This window comes from Mytilus edulis, chromosome 2 (genome assembly GCF_963676685.1).
Source record: "Mytilus edulis chromosome 2, xbMytEdul2.2, whole genome shotgun sequence".
In the NCBI taxonomy this organism is placed as follows: domain Eukaryota; kingdom Metazoa; phylum Mollusca; class Bivalvia; order Mytilida; family Mytilidae; genus Mytilus; species Mytilus edulis.
The window spans coordinates 77,047,943-77,069,510 of NC_092345.1; the positions used below are offsets into that span (position 1 = coordinate 77,047,943).

Below are 21,568 nucleotides of genomic sequence, written 5' to 3' on the forward strand. Positions count from 1 at the left end.
TGTCTAAGATAATTGCTCCTTAGTACACAGGCTTGTTAAACTTTAGTTTGGTTTTCCTTATGTTTACTACTACCATGGACTCGTTATACACCACGAATTGGTCACAGTTGGGTGTAGCTATTAGTTTCAACGGTTGCTTATCAGTAGTCATTAATATTATATTCACCCGTTAACGTGTGTTTTCCATGGTATTTTCAAACATTGAGTTGTTCATCAGTTTAAAGGAATACTTTTCAAATACGATGCTGGCTATGATTCTAAGGTTAGTGTTCAGGTCAATGAAAATTTTAAGCCAAACTGATTGTTAAAGTTTTGACACACGATGCACTTTGGTTAATACCAACCATTGGAAACAACACTGTTTCAAATTTAAAAAAAAAAAAATAGTAAACACATGTAGTACATGAACATAGTCAGCCACACTAATGTGTTTATTATTCAGTCGGTCAGCAGATAGTAGTTGTGTTTTCGTCATGTCGTAATGACCCTTCATGAAATCGTAAGATAAACATTTTATTTTTAATCATTTATCATAAATTCATTATTCTACCTAAATCACGACTTTCATACCTTAAATTGATTCAACTTTAAATTATAAGCTAAATATATAAGGTGTCGGACGAATTTAACATAAACTTACACGAATCAATGAAAATCATTTCTTACCGGTAATTGACAGTCTAAGTTACATTTTTTTATGTGCTGCACCACGATACTTACCTGTCGAACGCTCGTGATCACGCACTTTGTCTTCACCTAATTCATCATCGCACATGTGACAATCTTAACTCGCTGTAAAACATTGGGATCTTCTTCAATCATCACCAGGTCTTTTATCAATGTAGATGTCTGCAATCGCCTTCATTATCTCTTCCATACAAGCCACAAATCTCTGAACAATGTCTTCCAGTGAGTACACTTTTGTTTCTTTATATTCCCTATGAGCATACTGGACACGGTAGTAAAACCAGAAGGTGTATTTTGTTAGTTAACATCCGTGTAAGCTTTTAGTTTGTCAGGTTGGCAAGTGTCTATCTGTTCTGAGCTACATTGAATGTCAGCATAAATAACATAAGGAAATCGCATTTTACGTTGGTACTATGTTGTAAGATATTGTAATGGTATCTTCTTCTGGAATGTTGATTTTCACTCCATCCATCTTATCACAATACATTAAATGTTCGTCTAAAAAGTCCTCACTTTAACAATGATTGAAACATCTTCGACAAAAACACTTTACCATTGTGGGATGACACTTGGGGACTTAACAAATGTGATAAAAGTTATCAAAGTACCAGGATTATAATTTTGTACGGCAGACGCGCGTTTCGTCTACATAAGACTCATCAGTGAAGCTCATATCAAAATATTTATAAAGCCAAACAAGTACAAACTTTTTATCCAACAGTAATGATGTTTAGTAGCATTGGTTAGATACAACGTGTTTGTGTGAGTTCTATTCTTTCTGATGTTTTTTGAATTTTTAACGGGTACTTTTTTGTATTTTTTGTATTGACTCACTCGTAAAATGTACTTTTCTGATCCACCTATTCATGATGTGATTGTGAGAATACAGCTCACGTTAATAATGGCCTTCTTCTGTGCTAGTTTTACTGAAAGGCGTAGGTAAGACTCAAACTTCAGGGATACAATTTATTCATATGAAGGTGTACTTCTACAATATGACTAACGTTCACTCACTTCCATCACGCATGCAAGTTGCTATGCTTTCTTTTGCCTTTTCTATCATTACTGTTAGTTCAGTGTCTTAGTTGGTTGATTCAGTAATACTAACTTGCCATGCTTGAGTTGACCTTAAAAGTGGAATCACTGTCACCTGTTGCAAGGTTTTTTTACCAACTGTACTAGAAGCACCTTCGATGCCTACTTTAAGTTGTCTTCTGAAATTTTACGAATCAAATGTATGTAAAGCACTTCGACTTGCCTTAAAATGAATTAACAAATTGTTCAATAAACACTGTAGTTCTTTTCTACCATCTTTCATCTTAATAACAGGTTTCTTAGCTATGTCTTGTTGCAGTCCTTTTTCCTTTATCTTGATATTTATATAAGGTATACCACGTTTCTTTGCTTTTAGTATTAATTCATTTTTAGTGAACACTTCTGTATGGGGTAACACTTGATGCGTTTTGTCTTCAATAAGCTTTACCAACACGTCTTTTGGGTTTATACTATATCCTTTTAACCCCAAATCCTTTGCCATTCGATGTAATTAGTTTACTGTTATTTGTAAATGACCCGTTGGTATTGTCTTTATAAATCTAGCGCAACCTCTTTATTATGTATAGCATGTATATTAACTGACAATCTAGGCGTACCCGGTATGTTTTTGTTTGTTAATGCCATTGTTTATTTAATACTTACACACATATGTCTTTTATGAATATTTTTTCTTCAATTTTACACCCTTAACCACCACTTGTAATTTTTTTAATCTAATGTTTACTAGATGTGAAAAGAAAAATAAGGACACGTACTACTACGCGGTTTTCTGTCTAATAAGGGTATAGGCAGTCGTACTTCTGATGAACGGTCCTTCCAACGTTCTTGTTTCGTAATACAACCCACTACAAGCCCACACCTTACTTGTTACCCGTTTTATTGACTTCAAGATTAGTAGGTACGTATCACAAATAATTTCATCCCCACTTGTAGTGTCAATAATTTGGTTCACCTCACTTGTTGGCAGGTCCTTCCATTTTTTGTTTTTCTTTTGTGTCAAAGGTATTCAGATCAATGAAATAATATTGATTATAAGATGCCTTCATAATCCTAATACTTATAAAAATATTCCTATATTCTGTTTTTTTTCAATTTAAAAAACACCACCCCGTACTCCTATTCAAATTCTAACCCTAACACCCCTTACCCTAACACACCTTACTCTAAAACCTTAAACACCTTAATGACCAGTTTTAAATCAGACTACTTTAACTTTTACACCATGATGCTTATTTACCTGTATAATGTTACGTCATAACTTTTACTTACTAATATGACGTCACTTTTTTCACTGTCACCTTCCTACTTTCACGTTCACTGTTAATTACTAAAATTGAAAGTGTTGCAGCATTCTCTATTCTACACCACTGGTATGAACCCAGGCTATTCACTACTTTTTTTATATAATCCAGAGCCATCTGCATTACAGTGGTTCCGAAATTCATATGACGTATTTAACTTACAAACCACATATTCGGAACATCTTAGCATATCCTTACGGCAAAGTTCCGATTTAATATTTTTCTGGGATCATGGCAATCCTGACCACAATTGGGGTTAAAAGTTGTGCCTTAACATATTTTCATAATAATCAAGTCAGAAAATACACAAATACAAACATTATGCTATGGTAACGTTGTTACCATAACGCTATAGTGAGTGACGTTATTGTATTATTCATTAGCTATCATGACGATTAAACGTATATAGAACACACAACGCATTTATTGAGATTTTTTAACATTTTTGGTGCCGTGACGGACGTTAAAGGCAATACGTGTCGGCAACAGAGCAGCAGTGACGAAGCTATGGATCAAATTCGAGGAGCTGAAAGAGACTCCTGAAAACGTCAAAATGGAGGAATTCAAAGCCATGCATAGAGTATGCCGTAACCCAGAAAAAGAAGATTATTCATGATTTAAACGAGAAGATGAAAGAAATCCAACACGAGGATCACATTGAACAAGAAATTACAGACTCGGATGAGTATATGTTTGATTTAGACAGTAAACTAAGGCAAATACGAAAACTTAAGCAAACAATCAAATCCCCAAACAATAATTCTAATTTAAAAGAAAGTAAACAATGAACGCTAACACTGAATGCTATATACCTACATCAAACGCTATTTATACAAACACATCAGCCGTTTACATGCTAAACACTAGAAAACGAATTCCATCGGAGGAAAATCCTACCGGAAATCAATCAAGCAACTTTATTGGTCCGATTTTACAATCATACAATACTCAGGACGATTGTTCGTATATACAACCACCAGCCCAACTACCAAATGTATTTAGTAATGTAAATCATAGATTATTTTAATTAGATTAGCCACATTTTGACGGGTATGTTTTGCAGTTGAGCACATTTTGGGACTTTTACGAATGTACCATACACTAAAATAGTAGCCTTACACCAATACAGAAATTTAGTTATCTGAAAGCCCAGCTTATAAGAACCGCCGCCCAAACCATAGCAGGATTTGCGCTTACGCACACCAATTACAAATGAATTATGAGACAGCCGTTTGTTTGCTAAGAGAGAGATTTGGAAACTCACAGAATTTTTTAATGCTTACATGAAATCACTCATGAGCTTACCCGCACCGACAAATGATGCATTTAGCTTGAGATCTTACGGAGACAAACTTGAATCATATGTGCGAGGATTAAAGTCACTTTGTCAAACACCTGAGATGTATGGTTCGCTTTATTTTTTGACAAGTTACCGATTGCCATGAGAAAATCTATTGCAAGAAAACGCGGGAGATATAACTTCATATTGAAAAATCTACGAATAGCAATAACTAAAGAGATTGAAATACTTAAAGCTGGTGAAGGAGTCATGAATTCAGACATATTGTACGCCACTGCACTTTTTTATGGGTACGCAATCACATTCATACAAGAGCGAATTCAAAGACACACGTAAGATGGTAAATACACATACATGTATATTTTGTTTAGCTGAGCACTATCCGGCGGAGTGCCCTGAAGTAACAGACGTAAACATAAGAAATCAAATTGTAAAACAGAAACAGTTATGCTTTAACTGTAAAGGGTCACACTAAGTAGCCGCATGCCACTCTACTGAACGATGCAAAAAGTGTAACGGAATACATCATACTAGCATATGTAAAGGAAAAGAGGTAATTCCAGGTATGACACCGCAGCCTACAATACAATAGTCAGCAATCAACGTAGTTGAAACACCAAACGAGACTACAGTAATGTATCTATCACATCAGAGTCACGACATTCTCCCGAAAACAACAACTGCACCAGTTGTAAATAACGACCAAGAACTAGAAAGTAACATCTTATTTGACGAGGGAGCACAGCCTTCTTCAATTTTATAACTCAGAAATTAACTGATAAATTAGAAATAAATCCTACAGAAAAAGTAAGCATTCATCTGTCTGTGATTTGAAATTTATCCCAGAAGGTTCGCAACTTAGACACTGCAACAATACATTTACAGACCGACACAGGAGAAATAGTCCATATCGACACACTCATTGTTCCAGAGATTGCCGTTCAGATTTAAAACAGGATTTCACAGACTACAAGGAACTTTCCACATTTAAACTTAAGTACAGAACGTTTCGAAATTGACTTACTCATAGGCACCGACTACTACTGGTAAATTATCGAAGACAGAGTTATAAGAGGAAAAGGACCAATCGTTGTACAGTCAAGTTCGGATGTGTGTTATCAGGACTAATCAATAGAAACATCAACCATCCGACAACATCTATAGCTCTGGTAAACGTCATTGAAGACAGCGAAAAAGGAAAGTCCACGGCAAAGTTGCTATGGAAACATGACCGTTCAGATGATATACCTTCAGGCACGACCGTTGCCAAAAGAAGACCAGAAGACACATCACAATGGCTCGTACAAAGTAGATCGCTCATGAACCCACTTAAGGAAAATTTCAAAGAAAGTAACTTGCTACCTAGACGAACGAACACACCCTCAACTGGTAGAGTCAAGAAGCCAAATAGATACAAGAAAGGAACTTACAACGCATAAAGAAAATTACCGCTGAGTGATGCTACAGTAGGCGGCAGAAGAAAAATCCATGAATGGACTATGAGATAAACTTTAGTTGTGATCAGTTAAGGTTAAGAAACTAGATTATTTTATTTGAGGTGGACATCAATTTAAATTTCTTTTATCTATATTTTGAACTTACATTTTCTTACAATTTTTCGTTACATACTTCGGAAAATACGCAAGGTACAAACATTATGCTATGGTAACGTTGTAACTATAACGCTATAGTAAGTGATGTTATTGTATTATTCATTACCTATCACTACATTTAAACGTATATAGAAAACACAACGCATTTATTGAGATTCTTCAACAATCTTACATTCGGAATTCCTTAGAATACCTTTACGATAATTTTCGAACCTTTCCAAGCTCATTTCAAAGGTATTGACCTAGGCTATTCCTTACTTAAATATTTTTCTGGGATCCGGGCCCGTTTGGCCACCACAGAGGTTCAAAGTTGCCAATTTACGTATTTTCCATATCAACCACACATTCGGTACTCCTCGACATATCCCTACGGCAAAGTTCCGAACTGGACCTAGCTCATTTCAAAGGTATAGATCCAAGCTATTTGCCACTTAAATATTTTTCTGGGATCCGGGCCCGTCTGGCCACCACAGAGGTTCAAAGTTGCCCATTTACGTATTTTCCATATCAACCACACATTCGGTACTCCTCGACATATCCCTACGGCAAAGTTCCGAACCGGACCTAGCTCATTTCAAAGGTATTGATCCAAGCTATTTGCCACTTAAATATTTTTCTTAGATCCGGGCCCGTCTGGCCACCACAGAGGTTCAAAGTTGCCCATTTACGTATTTTCCATATCAACCACACATTCGGTACTCCTCGACATATCCCTACGGCAAAGTTCCGAACCGGACCTAGCTCATTTTAAAGGTATTGACCCAAGCTATTCCCCACTTAAATATTTTTCTGGGATCCGGGACCATCTGGCCACCACAGATGTTCAAAGGTGCCCCTTAACGTAATTTTCCGTATTAACCACACATTCGGTACTCCTCGACATATCCCTACGGCAAAGTTCCGAACCGGACCTAGCTCATTTCAAAGGTATTGATCCAAGCTATTTGCCACTTAAATATTTTTCTGGGATCCGGGCCCGTCTGGCCACCACAGAGGTTCAAAGTTGCCCATTTACGTATTTTCCATATCAACCACACATTCGGTACTCCTCGACATATCCATACGGCAAAGTTCCGAACCGGATCTAGCACATTTTAAAGGTATTGACCCAAGCTATTCCCCACTTAAATATTTTTCTGGGATCCGGGCCCGTCTGGCCACCACAGAGGTTCAAAGGTGCCCCTTAACGTAATTTTCCGTATTAACCATATGCATACATTCGGTACTTTTCGGCATATACCAACGGCAAAGTTCCGAACCGGACCTAGCTCATTTTAAAGGTATTGACCCAAGCTATTCCCCACTTAAATATTTTTCTGGGATCCGGGCCCGTCTGGCCACCACAGAGGTTCAAAGTTGTCCATTTACGTATTTTCCATATCAACCACACATTCGGTACTCCTCGACATATCCCTACGGCAAAGTTCCGAACCGGACCTAGCTCATTTCAAAGGTATTGATCCAAGCTATTTGCCACTTAAATATTTTTCTGGGATCCGGGCCCGTCTGGCCACCACAGAGGTTCAAAGTTGCCCATTTACGTATTTTCCATATCAACCACACATTCGGTACTCCTCGACATATCCCTACGGCAAAGTTCCGAACCGGACCTAGCTCATTTTAAAGGTATTGACCCAAGCTATTCCCCACTTAAATATTTTTCTGGGATCCGGGCCCGTCTGGCCACCACAGAGGTTCAAAGGTGCCCCTTAACGTAATTTTCCGTATTAACCATATGCATACATTCGGTACTTTTCGGCATATACCAACGGCAAAGTTCCGAACCGGACCTAGCTCATTTTAAAGGTACTGACCCAAGCTATTCCCCACTTTAATATTTTTCTGGGATCCGGGACCATCTGGCCATCACAGAGGTTCAAAGGCGCCCCTTAACGTAATTTTCCGTATTAACCACACATTCGGTACTCCTCGACATATCCCTACGGCAAAGTTCCGAACCGGACCTAGCTCATTTCAAAGGTATTGATCCAAGCTATTTGCCACTTAAATATTTTTCTGGGATCCGGGCCCGTCTGGCCACCACAGAGGTTCAAAGTTGCCCATTTACGTATTTTCCATATCAACCACACATTCGGTACTCCTCGACATATCCCTACGGCAAAGTTCCGAACCGGACCTAGCTCATTTTAAAGGTATTGACCCAAGCTATTCCCCACTTAAATATTTTTCTGGGATCCGGGCCCGTCTGGCCACCACAGAGGTTCAAAGGTGCCCCTTAACGTAATTTTCCGTATTAACCATATGCATACATTCGGTACTTTTCGGCATATACCAACGGCAAAGTTCCGAACCGGACCTAGCTCATTTTAAAGGTATTGACCCAAGCTATTCCCCACTTAAATATTTTTCTGGGATCCGGGCCCGTCTGGCCACCACAGAGGTTCAAAGTTGTCCATTTACGTATTTTCCATATCAACCACACATTCGGTACTCCTCAACATATCCCTACGGCAAAGTTCCGAACCGGACCTAGCTCATTTTAAAGGTACTGACCCAAGCTATTCCCCACTTTAATATTTTTCTGGGATCCGGGACCATCTGGCCATCACAGAGGTTCAAAGGCGCCCCTTAACGTAATTTTCCGTATTAACCACACATTCGGTACTCCTCGACATATCCCTACGGCAAAGTTCCGAACCGGACCTAGCTCATTTCAAAGGTATTGATCCAAGCTATTTGCCACTTAAATATTTTTCTGGGATCCGGGCCCGTCTGGCCACCACAGAGGTTCAAAGTTGCCCATTTACGTATTTTCCATATCAACCACACATTCGGTACTCCTCGACATATCCCTACGGCAAAGTTCCGAACCGGACCTAGCTCATTTTAAAGGTATTGACCCAAGCTATTCCCCACTTAAATATTTTTCTGGGATCCGGGCCCGTCTGGCCACCACAGAGGTTCAAAGGTGCCCCTTAACGTAATTTTCCGTATTAACCATATGCATACATTCGGTACTTTTCGGCATATACCAACGGCAAAGTTCCGAACCGGACCTAGCTCATTTTAAAGGTATTGACCCAAGCTATTCCCCACTTAAATATTTTTCTGGGATCCGGGCCCGTCTGGCCACCACAGAGGTTCAAAGTTGTCCATTTACGTATTTTCCATATCAACCACACATTCGGTACTCCTCAACATATCCCTACGGCAAAGTTCCGAAATGGACCTAGCTCATTTTAAAGGTACTGACCCAAGCTATTCCCCACTTTAATATTTTTCTGGGATCCGGGACCATCTGGCCATCACAGAGGTTCAAAGGCGCCCCTTAACGTAATTTTCCGTATTAACCACACATTCGGTACTCCTCGACATATCCCTACGGCAAAGTTCCGAACCGGACCTAGCTCATTTCAAAGGTATTGATCCAAGCTATTTGCCACTTAAATATTTTTCTGGGATCCGGGCCCGTCTGGCCACCACAGAGGTTCAAAGTTGCCCATTTACGTATTTTCCATATCAACCACACATTCGGTACTCCTCGACATATCCCTACGGCAAAGTTCCGAACCGGACCTAGCTCATTTTAAAGGTATTGACCCAAGCTATTCCCCACTTAAATATTTTTCTGGGATCCGGGCCCGTCTGGCCACCACAGAGGTTCAAAGGTGCCCCTTAACGTAATTTTCCGTATTAACCATATGCATACATTCGGTACTTTTCGGCATATACCAACGGCAAAGTTCCGAACCGGACCTAGCTCATTTTAAAGGTATTGACCCAAGCTATTCCCCACTTCAATATTTTTCTGGGATCCGGGCCCGTCTGGCCACCACAGAGGTTCAAAGTTGTCCATTTACGTATTTTCCATATCAACCACACATTCGGTACTCCTCAACATATCCCTACGGCAAAGTTCCGAACCGGACCTAGCTCATTTTAAAGGTACTGACCCAAGCTATTCCCCACTTTAATATTTTTCTGGGATCCGGGACCATCTGGCCATCACAGAGGTTCAAAGGCGCCCCTTAACGTAATTTTCCGTATTAACCACACATTCGGTACTCCTCGACATATCCCTACGGCAAAGTTCCGAACCGGACCTAGCTCATTTCAAAGGTATTGATCCAAGCTATTTGCCACTTAAATATTTTTCTGGGATCCGGGCCCGTCTGGCCACCACAGAGGTTCAAAGTTGCCCATTTACGTATTTTCCATATCAACCACACATTCGGTACTCCTCGACATATCCCTACGGCAAAGTTCCGAACCGGACCTAGCTCATTTTAAAGGTATTGACCCAAGCTATTCCCCACTTAAATATTTTTCTGGGATCCGGGCCCGTCTGGCCACCACAGAGGTTCAAAGGTGCCCCTTAACGTAATTTTCCGTATTAACCATATGCATACATTCGGTACTTTTCGGCATATACCAACGGCAAAGTTCCGAACCGGACCTAGCTCATTTTAAAGGTATTGACCCAAGCTATTCCCCACTTAAATATTTTTCTGGGATCCGGGCCCGTCTGGCCACCACAGAGGTTCAAAGTTGTCCATTTACGTATTTTCCATATCAACCACACATTCGGTACTCCTCAACATATCCCTACGGCAAAGTTCCGAAATGGACCTAGCTCATTTTAAAGGTACTGACCCAAGCTATTCCCCACTTTAATATTTTTCTGGGATCCGGGACCATCTGGCCACCACAGAGGTTCAAAGGCGCCCCTTAACGTAATTTTCCGTATTAACCACACATTCGGTACTCCTCGACATATCCCTACGGCAAAGTTCCGAACCGGACCTAGCTCATTTCAAAGGTATTGATCCAAGCTATTTGCCACTTAAATATTTTTCTGGGATCCGGGCCCGTCTGGCCACCACAGAGGTTCAAAGTTGCCCATTTACGTATTTTCCATATCAACCACACATTCGGTACTCCTCGACATATCCCTACGGCAAAGTTCCGAACCGGACCTAGCTCATTTTAAAGGTATTGACCCAAGCTATTCCCCACTTAAATATTTTTCTGGGATCCGGGCCCGTCTGGCCACCACAGAGGTTCAAAGGTGCCCCTTAACGTAATTTTCCGTATTAACCATATGCATACATTCGGTACTTTTCGGCATATACCAACGGCAAAGTTCCGAACCGGACCTAGCTCATTTTAAAGGTATTGACCCAAGCTATTCCCCACTTAAATATTTTTCTGGTATCCGGGCCCGTCTGGCCACCACAGAGGTTCAAAGTTGTCCATTTACGTATTTTCCATATCAACCACACATTCGGTACTCCTCAACATATCCCTACGGCAAAGTTCCGAACCGGACCTAGCTCATTTTAAAGGTACTGACCCAAGCTATTCCCCACTTTAATATTTTTCTGGGATCCGGGACCATCTGGCCATCACAGAGGTTCAAAGGCGCCCCTTAACGTAATTTTCCGTATTAACCACACATTCGGTACTCCTCGACATATCCCTACGGCAAAGTTCCGAACCGGACCTAGCTCATTTCAAAGGTATTGATCCAAGCTATTTGCCACTTAAATATTTTTCTGGGATCCGGGCCCGTCTGGCCACCACAGAGGTTCAAAGTTGCCCATTTACGTATTTTCCATATCAACCACACATTCGGTACTCCTCGACATATCCCTACGGCAAAGTTCCGAACCGGACCTAGCTCATTTTAAAGGTATTGACCCAAGCTATTCCCCACTTAAATATTTTTCTGGGATCCGGGCCCGTCTGGCCACCACAGAGGTTCAAAGGTGCCCCTTAACGTAATTTTCCGTATTAACCATATGCATACATTCGGTACTTTTCGGCATATACCAACGGCAAAGTTCCGAACCGGACCTAGCTCATTTTAAAGGTATTGACCCAAGCTATTCCCCACTTAAATATTTTTCTGGTATCCGGGCCCGTCTGGCCACCACAGAGGTTCAAAGTTGTCCATTTACGTATTTTCCATATCAACCACACATTCGGTACTCCTCAACATATCCCTACGGCAAAGTTCCGAACCGGACCTAGCTCATTTTAAAGGTACTGACCCAAGCTATTCCCCACTTTAATATTTTTCTGGGATCCGGGACCATCTGGCCATCACAGAGGTTCAAAGGCGCCCCTTAACGTAATTTTCCGTATTAACCACACATTCGGTACTCCTCGACATATCCCTACGGCAAAGTTCCGAACCGGACCTAGCTCATTTCAAAGGTATTGATCCAAGCTATTTGCCACTTAAATATTTTTCTGGGATCCGGGCCCGTCTGGCCACCACAGAGGTTCAAAGTTGCCCATTTACGTATTTTCCATATCAACCACACATTCGGTACTCCTCGACATATCCCTACGGCAAAGTTCCGAACCGGACCTAGCTCATTTTAAAGGTATTGACCCAAGCTATTCCCCACTTAAATATTTTTCTGGGATCCGGGCCCGTCTGGCCACCACAGAGGTTCAAAGGTGCCCCTTAACGTAATTTTCCGTATTAACCATATGCATACATTCGGTACTTTTCGGCATATACCAACGGCAAAGTTCCGAACCGGACCTAGCTCATTTTAAAGGTATTGACCCAAGCTATTCCCCACTTAAATATTTTTCTGGGATCCGGGCCCGTCTGGCCACCACAGAGGTTCAAAGTTGTCCATTTACGTATTTTCCATATCAACCACACATTCGGTACTCCTCAACATATCCCTACGGCAAAGTTCCGAACCGGACCTAGCTCATTTTAAAGGTACTGACCCAAGCTATTCCCCACTTTAATATTTTTCTGGGATCCGGGACCATCTGGCCATCACAGAGGTTCAAAGGCGCCCCTTAACGTAATTTTCCGTATTAACCACACATTCGGTACTCCTCGACATATCCCTACGGCAAAGTTCCGAACCGGACCTAGCTCATTTCAAAGGTATTGATCCAAGCTATTTGCCACTTAAATATTTTTCTGGGATCCGGGCCCGTCTGGCCACCACAGAGGTTCAAAGTTGCCCATTTACGTATTTTCCATATCAACCACACATTCGGTACTCCTCGACATATCCCTACGGCAAAGTTCCGAACCGGACCTAGCTCATTTTAAAGGTATTGACCCAAGCTATTCCCCACTTAAATATTTTTCTGGGATCCGGGCCCGTCTGGCCACCACAGAGGTTCAAAGGTGCCCCTTAACGTAATTTTCCGTATTAACCATATGCATACATTCGGTACTTTTCGGCATATACCAACGGCAAAGTTCCGAACCGGACCTAGCTCATTTTAAAGGTATTGACCCAAGCTATTCCCCACTTAAATATTTTTCTGGGATCCGGGCCCGTCTGGCCACCACAGAGGTTCAAAGTTGTCCATTTACGTATTTTCCATATCAACCACACATTCGGTACTCCTCAACATATCCCTACGGCAAAGTTCCGAACCGGACCTAGCTCATTTTAAAGGTACTGACCCAAGCTATTCCCCACTTTAATATTTTTCTGGGATCCGGGACCATCTGGCCATCACAGAGGTTCAAAGGCGCCCCTTAACGTAATTTTCCGTATTAACCACACATTCGGTACTCCTCGACATATCCCTACGGCAAAGTTCCGAACCGGACCTAGCTCATTTCAAAGGTATTGATCCAAGCTATTTGCCACTTAAATATTTTTCTGGGATCCGGGCCCGTCTGGCCACCACAGAGGTTCAAAGTTGCCCATTTACGTATTTTCCATATCAACCACACATTCGGTACTCCTCGACATATCCCTACGGCAAAGTTCCGAACCGGACCTAGCTCATTTTAAAGGTATTGACCCAAGCTATTCCCCACTTAAATATTTTTCTGGGATCCGGGCCCGTCTGGCCACCACAGAGGTTCAAAGGTGCCCCTTAACGTAATTTTCCGTATTAACCATATGCATACATTCGGTACTTTTCGGCATATACCAACGGCAAAGTTCCGAACCGGACCTAGCTCATTTTAAAGGTATTGACCCAAGCTATTCCCCACTTAAATATTTTTCTGGGATCCGGGCCCGTCTGGCCACCACAGAGGTTCAAAGTTGTCCATTTACGTATTTTCCATATCAACCACACATTCGGTACTCCTCAACATATCCCTACGGCAAAGTTCCGAACCGGACCTAGCTCATTTTAAAGGTACTGACCCAAGCTATTCCCCACTTTAATATTTTTCTGGGATCCGGGACCATCTGGCCATCACAGAGGTTCAAAGGCGCCCCTTAACGTAATTTTCCGTATTAACCACACATTCGGTACTCCTCGACATATCCCTACGGCAAAGTTCCGAACCGGACCTAGCTCATTTCAAAGGTATTGATCCAAGCTATTTGCCACTTAAATATTTTTCTGGGATCCGGGCCCGTCTGGCCACCACAGAGGTTCAAAGTTGCCCATTTACGTATTTTCCATATCAACCACACATTCGGTACTCCTCGACATATCCCTACGGCAAAGTTCCGAACCGGACCTAGCTCATTTTAAAGGTATTGACCCAAGCTATTCCCCACTTAAATATTTTTCTGGGATCCGGGCCCGTCTGGCCACCACAGAGGTTCAAAGGTGCCCCTTAACGTAATTTTCCGTATTAACCATATGCATACATTCGGTACTTTTCGGCATATACCAACGGCAAAGTTCCGAACCGGACCTAGCTCATTTTAAAGGTATTGACCCAAGCTATTCCCCACTTAAATATTTTTCTGGGATCCGGGCCCGTCTGGCCACCACAGAGGTTCAAAGTTGTCCATTTACGTATTTTCCATATCAACCACACATTCGGTACTCCTCAACATATCCCTACGGCAAAGTTCCGAACCGGACCTAGCTCATTTTAAAGGTACTGACCCAAGCTATTCCCCACTTTAATATTTTTCTGGGATCCGGGACCATCTGGCCATCACAGAGGTTCAAAGGCGCCCCTTAACGTAATTTTCCGTATTAACCACACATTCGGTACTCCTCGACATATCCCTACGGCAAAGTTCCGAACCGGACCTAGCTCATTTCAAAGGTATTGATCCAAGCTATTTGCCACTTAAATATTTTTCTGGGATCCGGGCCCGTCTGGCCACCACAGAGGTTCAAAGTTGCCCATTTACGTATTTTCCATATCAACCACACATTCGGTACTCCTCGACATATCCCTACGGCAAAGTTCCGAACCGGACCTAGCTCATTTTAAAGGTATTGACCCAAGCTATTCCCCACTTAAATATTTTTCTGGGATCCGGGCCCGTCTGGCCACCACAGAGGTTCAAAGGTGCCCCTTAACGTAATTTTCCGTATTAACCATATGCATACATTCGGTACTTTTCGGCATATACCAACGGCAAAGTTCCGAACCGGACCTAGCTCATTTTAAAGGTATTGACCCAAGCTATTCCCCACTTAAATATTTTTCTGGGATCCGGGCCCGTCTGGCCACCACAGAGGTTCAAAGTTGTCCATTTACGTATTTTCCATATCAACCACACATTCGGTACTCCTCAACATATCCCTACGGCAAAGTTCCGAACCGGACCTAGCTCATTTTAAAGGTACTGACCCAAGCTATTCCCCACTTTAATATTTTTCTGGGATCCGGGACCATCTGGCCATCACAGAGGTTCAAAGGCGCCCCTTAACGTAATTTTCCGTATTAACCACACATTCGGTACTCCTCGACATATCCCTACGGCAAAGTTCCGAACCGGACCTAGCTCATTTCAAAGGTATTGATCCAAGCTATTTGCCACTTAAATATTTTTCTGGGATCCGGGCCCGTCTGGCCACCACAGAGGTTCAAAGTTGCCCATTTACGTATTTTCCATATCAACCACACATTCGGTACTCCTCGACATATCCCTACGGCAAAGTTCCGAACCGGACCTAGCTCATTTTAAAGGTATTGACCCAAGCTATTCCCCACTTAAATATTTTTCTGGGATCCGGGCCCGTCTGGCCACCACAGAGGTTCAAAGGTGCCCCTTAACGTAATTTTCCGTATTAACCATATGCATACATTCGGTACTTTTCGGCATATACCAACGGCAAAGTTCCGAACCGGACCTAGCTCATTTTAAAGGTATTGACCCAAGCTATTCCCCACTTAAATATTTTTCTGGGATCCGGGCCCGTCTGGCCACCACAGAGGTTCAAAGTTGTCCATTTACGTATTTTCCATATCAACCACACATTCGGTACTCCTCAACATATCCCTACGGCAAAGTTCCGAACCGGACCTAGCTCATTTTAAAGGTACTGACCCAAGCTATTCCCCACTTTAATATTTTTCTGGGATCCGGGACCATCTGGCCATCACAGAGGTTCAAAGGCGCCCCTTAACGTAATTTTCCGTATTAACCACACATTCGGTACTCCTCGACATATCCCTACGGCAAAGTTCCGAACCGGACCTAGCTCATTTCAAAGGTATTGATCCAAGCTATTTGCCACTTAAATATTTTTCTGGGATCCGGGCCCGTCTGGCCACCACAGAGGTTCAAAGTTGCCCATTTACGTATTTTCCATATCAACCACACATTCGGTACTCCTCGACATATCCCTACGGCAAAGTTCCGAACCGGACCTAGCTCATTTTAAAGGTATTGACCCAAGCTATTCCCCACTTAAATATTTTTCTGGGATCCGGGCCCGTCTGGCCACCACAGAGGTTCAAAGGTGCCCCTTAACGTAATTTTCCGTATTAACCATATGCATACATTCGGTACTTTTCGGCATATACCAACGGCAAAGTTCCGAACCGGACCTAGCTCATTTTAAAGGTATTGACCCAAGCTATTCCCCACTTAAATATTTTTCTGGGATCCGGGCCCGTCTGGCCACCACAGAGGTTCAAAGTTGTCCATTTACGTATTTTCCATATCAACCACACATTCGGTACTCCTCAACATATCCCTACGGCAAAGTTCCGAACCGGACCTAGCTCATTTTAAAGGTACTGACCCAAGCTATTCCCCACTTTAATATTTTTCTGGGATCCGGGACCATCTGGCCATCACAGAGGTTCAAAGGCGCCCCTTAACGTAATTTTCCGTATTAACCACACATTCGGTACTCCTCGACATATCCCTACGGCAAAGTTCCGAACCGGACCTAGCTCATTTCAAAGGTATTGATCCAAGCTATTTGCCACTTAAATATTTTTCTGGGATCCGGGCCCGTCTGGCCACCACAGAGGTTCAAAGTTGCCCATTTACGTATTTTCCATATCAACCACACATTCGGTACTCCTCGACATATCCCTACGGCAAAGTTCCGAACCGGACCTAGCTCATTTTAAAGGTATTGACCCAAGCTATTCCCCACTTAAATATTTTTCTGGGATCCGGGCCCGTCTGGCCACCACAGAGGTTCAAAGGTGCCCCTTAACGTAATTTTCCGTATTAACCATATGCATACATTCGGTACTTTTCGGCATATACCAACGGCAAAGTTCCGAACCGGACCTAGCTCATTTTAAAGGTATTGACCCAAGCTATTCCCCACTTAAATATTTTTCTGGGATCCGGGCCCGTCTGGCCACCACAGAGGTTCAAAGTTGTCCATTTACGTATTTTCCATATCAACCACACATTCGGTACTCCTCAACATATCCCTACGGCAAAGTTCCGAACCGGACCTAGCTCATTTTAAAGGTACTGACCCAAGCTATTCCCCACTTTAATATTTTTCTGGGATCCGGGACCATCTGGCCATCACAGAGGTTCAAAGGCGCCCCTTAACGTAATTTTCCGTATTAACCACACATTCGGTACTCCTCGACATATCCCTACGGCAAAGTTCCGAACCGGACCTAGCTCATTTCAAAGGTATTGATCCAAGCTATTTGCCACTTAAATATTTTTCTGGGATCCGGGCCCGTCTGGCCACCACAGAGGTTCAAAGTTGCCCATTTACGTATTTTCCATATCAACCACACATTCGGTACTCCTCGACATATCCCTACGGCAAAGTTCCGAACCGGACCTAGCTCATTTTAAAGGTATTGACCCAAGCTATTCCCCACTTAAATATTTTTCTGGGATCCGGGCCCGTCTGGCCACCACAGAGGTTCAAAGGTGCCCCTTAACGTAATTTTCCGTATTAACCATATGCATACATTCGGTACTTTTCGGCATATACCAACGGCAAAGTTCCGAACCGGACCTAGCTCATTTTAAAGGTATTGACCCAAGCTATTCCCCACTTAAATATTTTTCTGGGATCCGGGCCCGTCTGGCCACCACAGAGGTTCAAAGTTGTCCATTTACGTATTTTCCATATCAACCACACATTCGGTACTCCTCAACATATCCCTACGGCAAAGTTCCGAACCGGACCTAGCTCATTTTAAAGGTACTGACCCAAGCTATTCCCCACTTTAATATTTTTCTGGGATCCGGGACCATCTGGCCATCACAGAGGTTCAAAGGCGCCCCTTAACGTAATTTTCCGTATTAACCACACATTCGGTACTCCTCGACATATCCCTACGGCAAAGTTCCGAACCGGACCTAGCTCATTTCAAAGGTATTGATCCAAGCTATTTGCCACTTAAATATTTTTCTGGGATCCGGGCCCGTCTGGCCACCACAGAGGTTCAAAGTTGCCCATTTACGTATTTTCCATATCAACCACACATTCGGTACTCCTCGACATATCCCTACGGCAAAGTTCCGAACCGGACCTAGCTCATTTTAAAGGTATTGACCCAAGCTATTCCCCACTTAAATATTTTTCTGGGATCCGGGCCCGTCTGGCCACCACAGAGGTTCAAAGGTGCCCCTTAACGTAATTTTCCGTATTAACCATATGCATACATTCGGTACTTTTCGGCATATACCAACGGCAAAGTTCCGAACCGGACCTAGCTCATTTTAAAGGTATTGACCCAAGCTATTCCCCACTTAAATATTTTTCTGGGATCCGGGCCCGTCTGGCCACCACAGAGGTTCAAAGTTGTCCATTTACGTATTTTCCATATCAACCACACATTCGGTACTCCTCAACATATCCCTACGGCAAAGTTCCGAACCGGACCTAGCTCATTTTAAAGGTACTGACCCAAGCTATTCCCCACTTTAATATTTTTCTGGGATCCGGGACCATCTGGCCATCACAGAGGTTCAAAGGCGCCCCTTAACGTAATTTTCCGTATTAACCACACATTCGGTACTCCTCGACATATCCCTACGGCAAAGTTCCGAACCGGACCTAGCTCATTTCAAAGGTATTGATCCAAGCTATTTGCCACTTAAATATTTTTCTGGGATCCGGGCCCGTCTGGCCACCACAGAGGTTCAAAGTTGCCCATTTACGTATTTTCCATATCAACCACACATTCGGTACTCCTCGACATATCCCTACGGCAAAGTTCCGAACCGGACCTAGCTCATTTTAAAGGTATTGACCCAAGCTATTCCCCACTTAAATATTTTTCTGGGATCCGGGCCCGTCTGGCCACCACAGATAGAGGTTCAAAGGTGCCCCTTAACGTAATTTTCCGTATTAACCATATGCATACATTCGGTACTTTTCGGCATATACCAACGGCAAAGTTCCGAACCGGACCTAGCTCATTTTAAAGGTATTGACCCAAGCTATTCCCCACTTAAATATTTTTCTGGGATCCGGGCCCGTCTGGCCACCACAGAGGTTCAAAGTTGTCCATTTACGTATTTTCCATATCAACCACACATTCGGTACTCCTCAACATATCCCTACGGCAAAGTTCCGAACCGGACCTAGCTCATTTTAAAGGTACTGACCCAAGCTATTCCCCACTTTAATATTTTTCTGGGATCCGGGACCATCTGGCCATCACAGAGGTTCAAAGGCGCCCCTTAACGTAATTTTCCGTATTAACCACACATTCGGTACTCCTCGACATATCCCTACGGCAAAGTTCCGAACCGGACCTAGCTCATTTCAAAGGTATTGATCCAAGCTATTTGCCACTTAAATATTTTTCTGGGATCCGGGCCCGTCTGGCCACCACAGAGGTTCAAAGTTGCCCATTTACGTATTTTCCATATCAACCACACATTCGGTACTCCTCGACATATCCCTACGGCAAAGTTCCGAACCGGACCTAGCTCATTTTAAAGGTATTGACCCAAGCTATTCCCCACTTAAATATTTTTCTGGGATCCGGGCCCGTCTGGCCACCACAGAGGTTCAAAGGTGCCCCTTAACGTAATTTTCCGTATTAACCATATGCATACATTCGGTACTTTTCGGCATATACCAACGGCAAAGTTCCGAACCGGACCTAGCTCATTTTAAAGGTATTGACCCAAGCTATTCCCCACTTAAATATTTTTCTGGGATCCGGGCCCGTCTGGCCACCACAGAGGTTCAAAGTTGTCCATTTACGTATTTTCCATATCAACCACACATTCGGTACTCCTCAACATATCCCTACGGCAAAGTTCCGAACCGGACCTAGCTCATTTTAAAGGTACTGACCCAAGCTATTCCCCACTTTAATATTTTTCTGGGATCCGGGACCATCTGGCCATCACAGAGGTTCAAAGGCGCCCCTTAACGTAATTTTCCGTATTAACCACACATTCGGTACTCCTCGACATATCCCTACGGCAAAGTTCCGAACCGGACCTAGCTCATTTCAAAGGTATTGATCCAAGCTATTTGCCACTTAAATATTTTTCTGGGATCCGGGCCCGTCTGGCCACCACAGAGGTTCAAAGTTGCCCATTTACGTATTTTCCATATCAACCACACATTCGGTACTCCTCGACATATCCCTACGGCAAAGTTCCGAACCGGACCTAGCTCATTTTAAAGGTATTGACCCAAGCTATTCCCCACTTAAATATTTTTCTGGGATCCGGGCCCGTCTGGCCACCACAGAGGTTCAAAGGTGCCCCTTAACGTAATTTTCCGTATTAACCATATGCATACATTCGGTACTTTTCGGCATATACCAACGGCAAAGTTCCGAACCGGACCTAGCTCATTTTAAAGGTATTGACCCAAGCTATTCCCCACTTAAATATTTTTCTGGGATCCGGGCCCGTCTGGCCACCACAGAGGTTCAAAGTTGTCCATTTACGTATTTTCCATATCAACCACACATTCGGTACTCCTCAACATATCCCTACGGCAAAGTTCCGAACCGGACCTAGCTCATTTTAAAGGTACTGACCCAAGCTATTCCCCACTTTAATATTTTTCTGGGATCCGGGACCATCTGGCCATCACAGAGGTTCAAAGGCGCCCCTTAACGTAATTTTCCGTATTAACCACACATTCGGTACTCCTCGACATATCCCTACGGCAAAGTTCCGAACCGGACCTAGCTCATTTCAAAGGTATTGATCCAAGCTATTTGCCACTTAAATATTTTTCTGGGATCCGGGCCCGTCTGGCCACCACAGAGGTTCAAAGTTGCCCATTTACGTATTTTCCATATCAACCACACATTCGGTACTCCTCGACATATCCCTACGGCAAAGTTCCGAACCGGACCTAGCTCATTTTAAAGGTATTGACCCAAGCTATTCCCCACTTAAATATTTTTCTGGGATCCGGGCCCGTCTGGCCACCACAGAGGTTCAAAGGTGCCCCTTAACGTAATTTTCCGTATTAACCATATGCATACATTCGGTACTTTTCGGCATATACCAACGGCAAAGTTC

General features: G+C 42.9%; 1 protein-coding gene and 1 long non-coding RNA gene across 5 annotated transcripts in view; one reads left to right on the plus strand and one right to left on the minus strand.

The window, feature by feature from the left end:
* The window catches only part of LOC139513010 (sugar phosphate exchanger 3-like), a 55,026-nt gene that overhangs the window by 26,331 nt on the left and 7,127 nt on the right, over nucleotides 1–21,568 (plus strand). The gene's annotated exons all lie outside the window — the stretch shown is intronic.
* Nucleotides 1,665–3,183, minus strand: LOC139510686 (uncharacterized). Its single transcript, XR_011661958.1, has 2 exons — nucleotides 3,013–3,183; nucleotides 1,665–1,901 (listed from the first exon to the last, which is right to left on the minus strand). It is a non-coding gene; the product is annotated as an uncharacterized lncRNA (long non-coding RNA).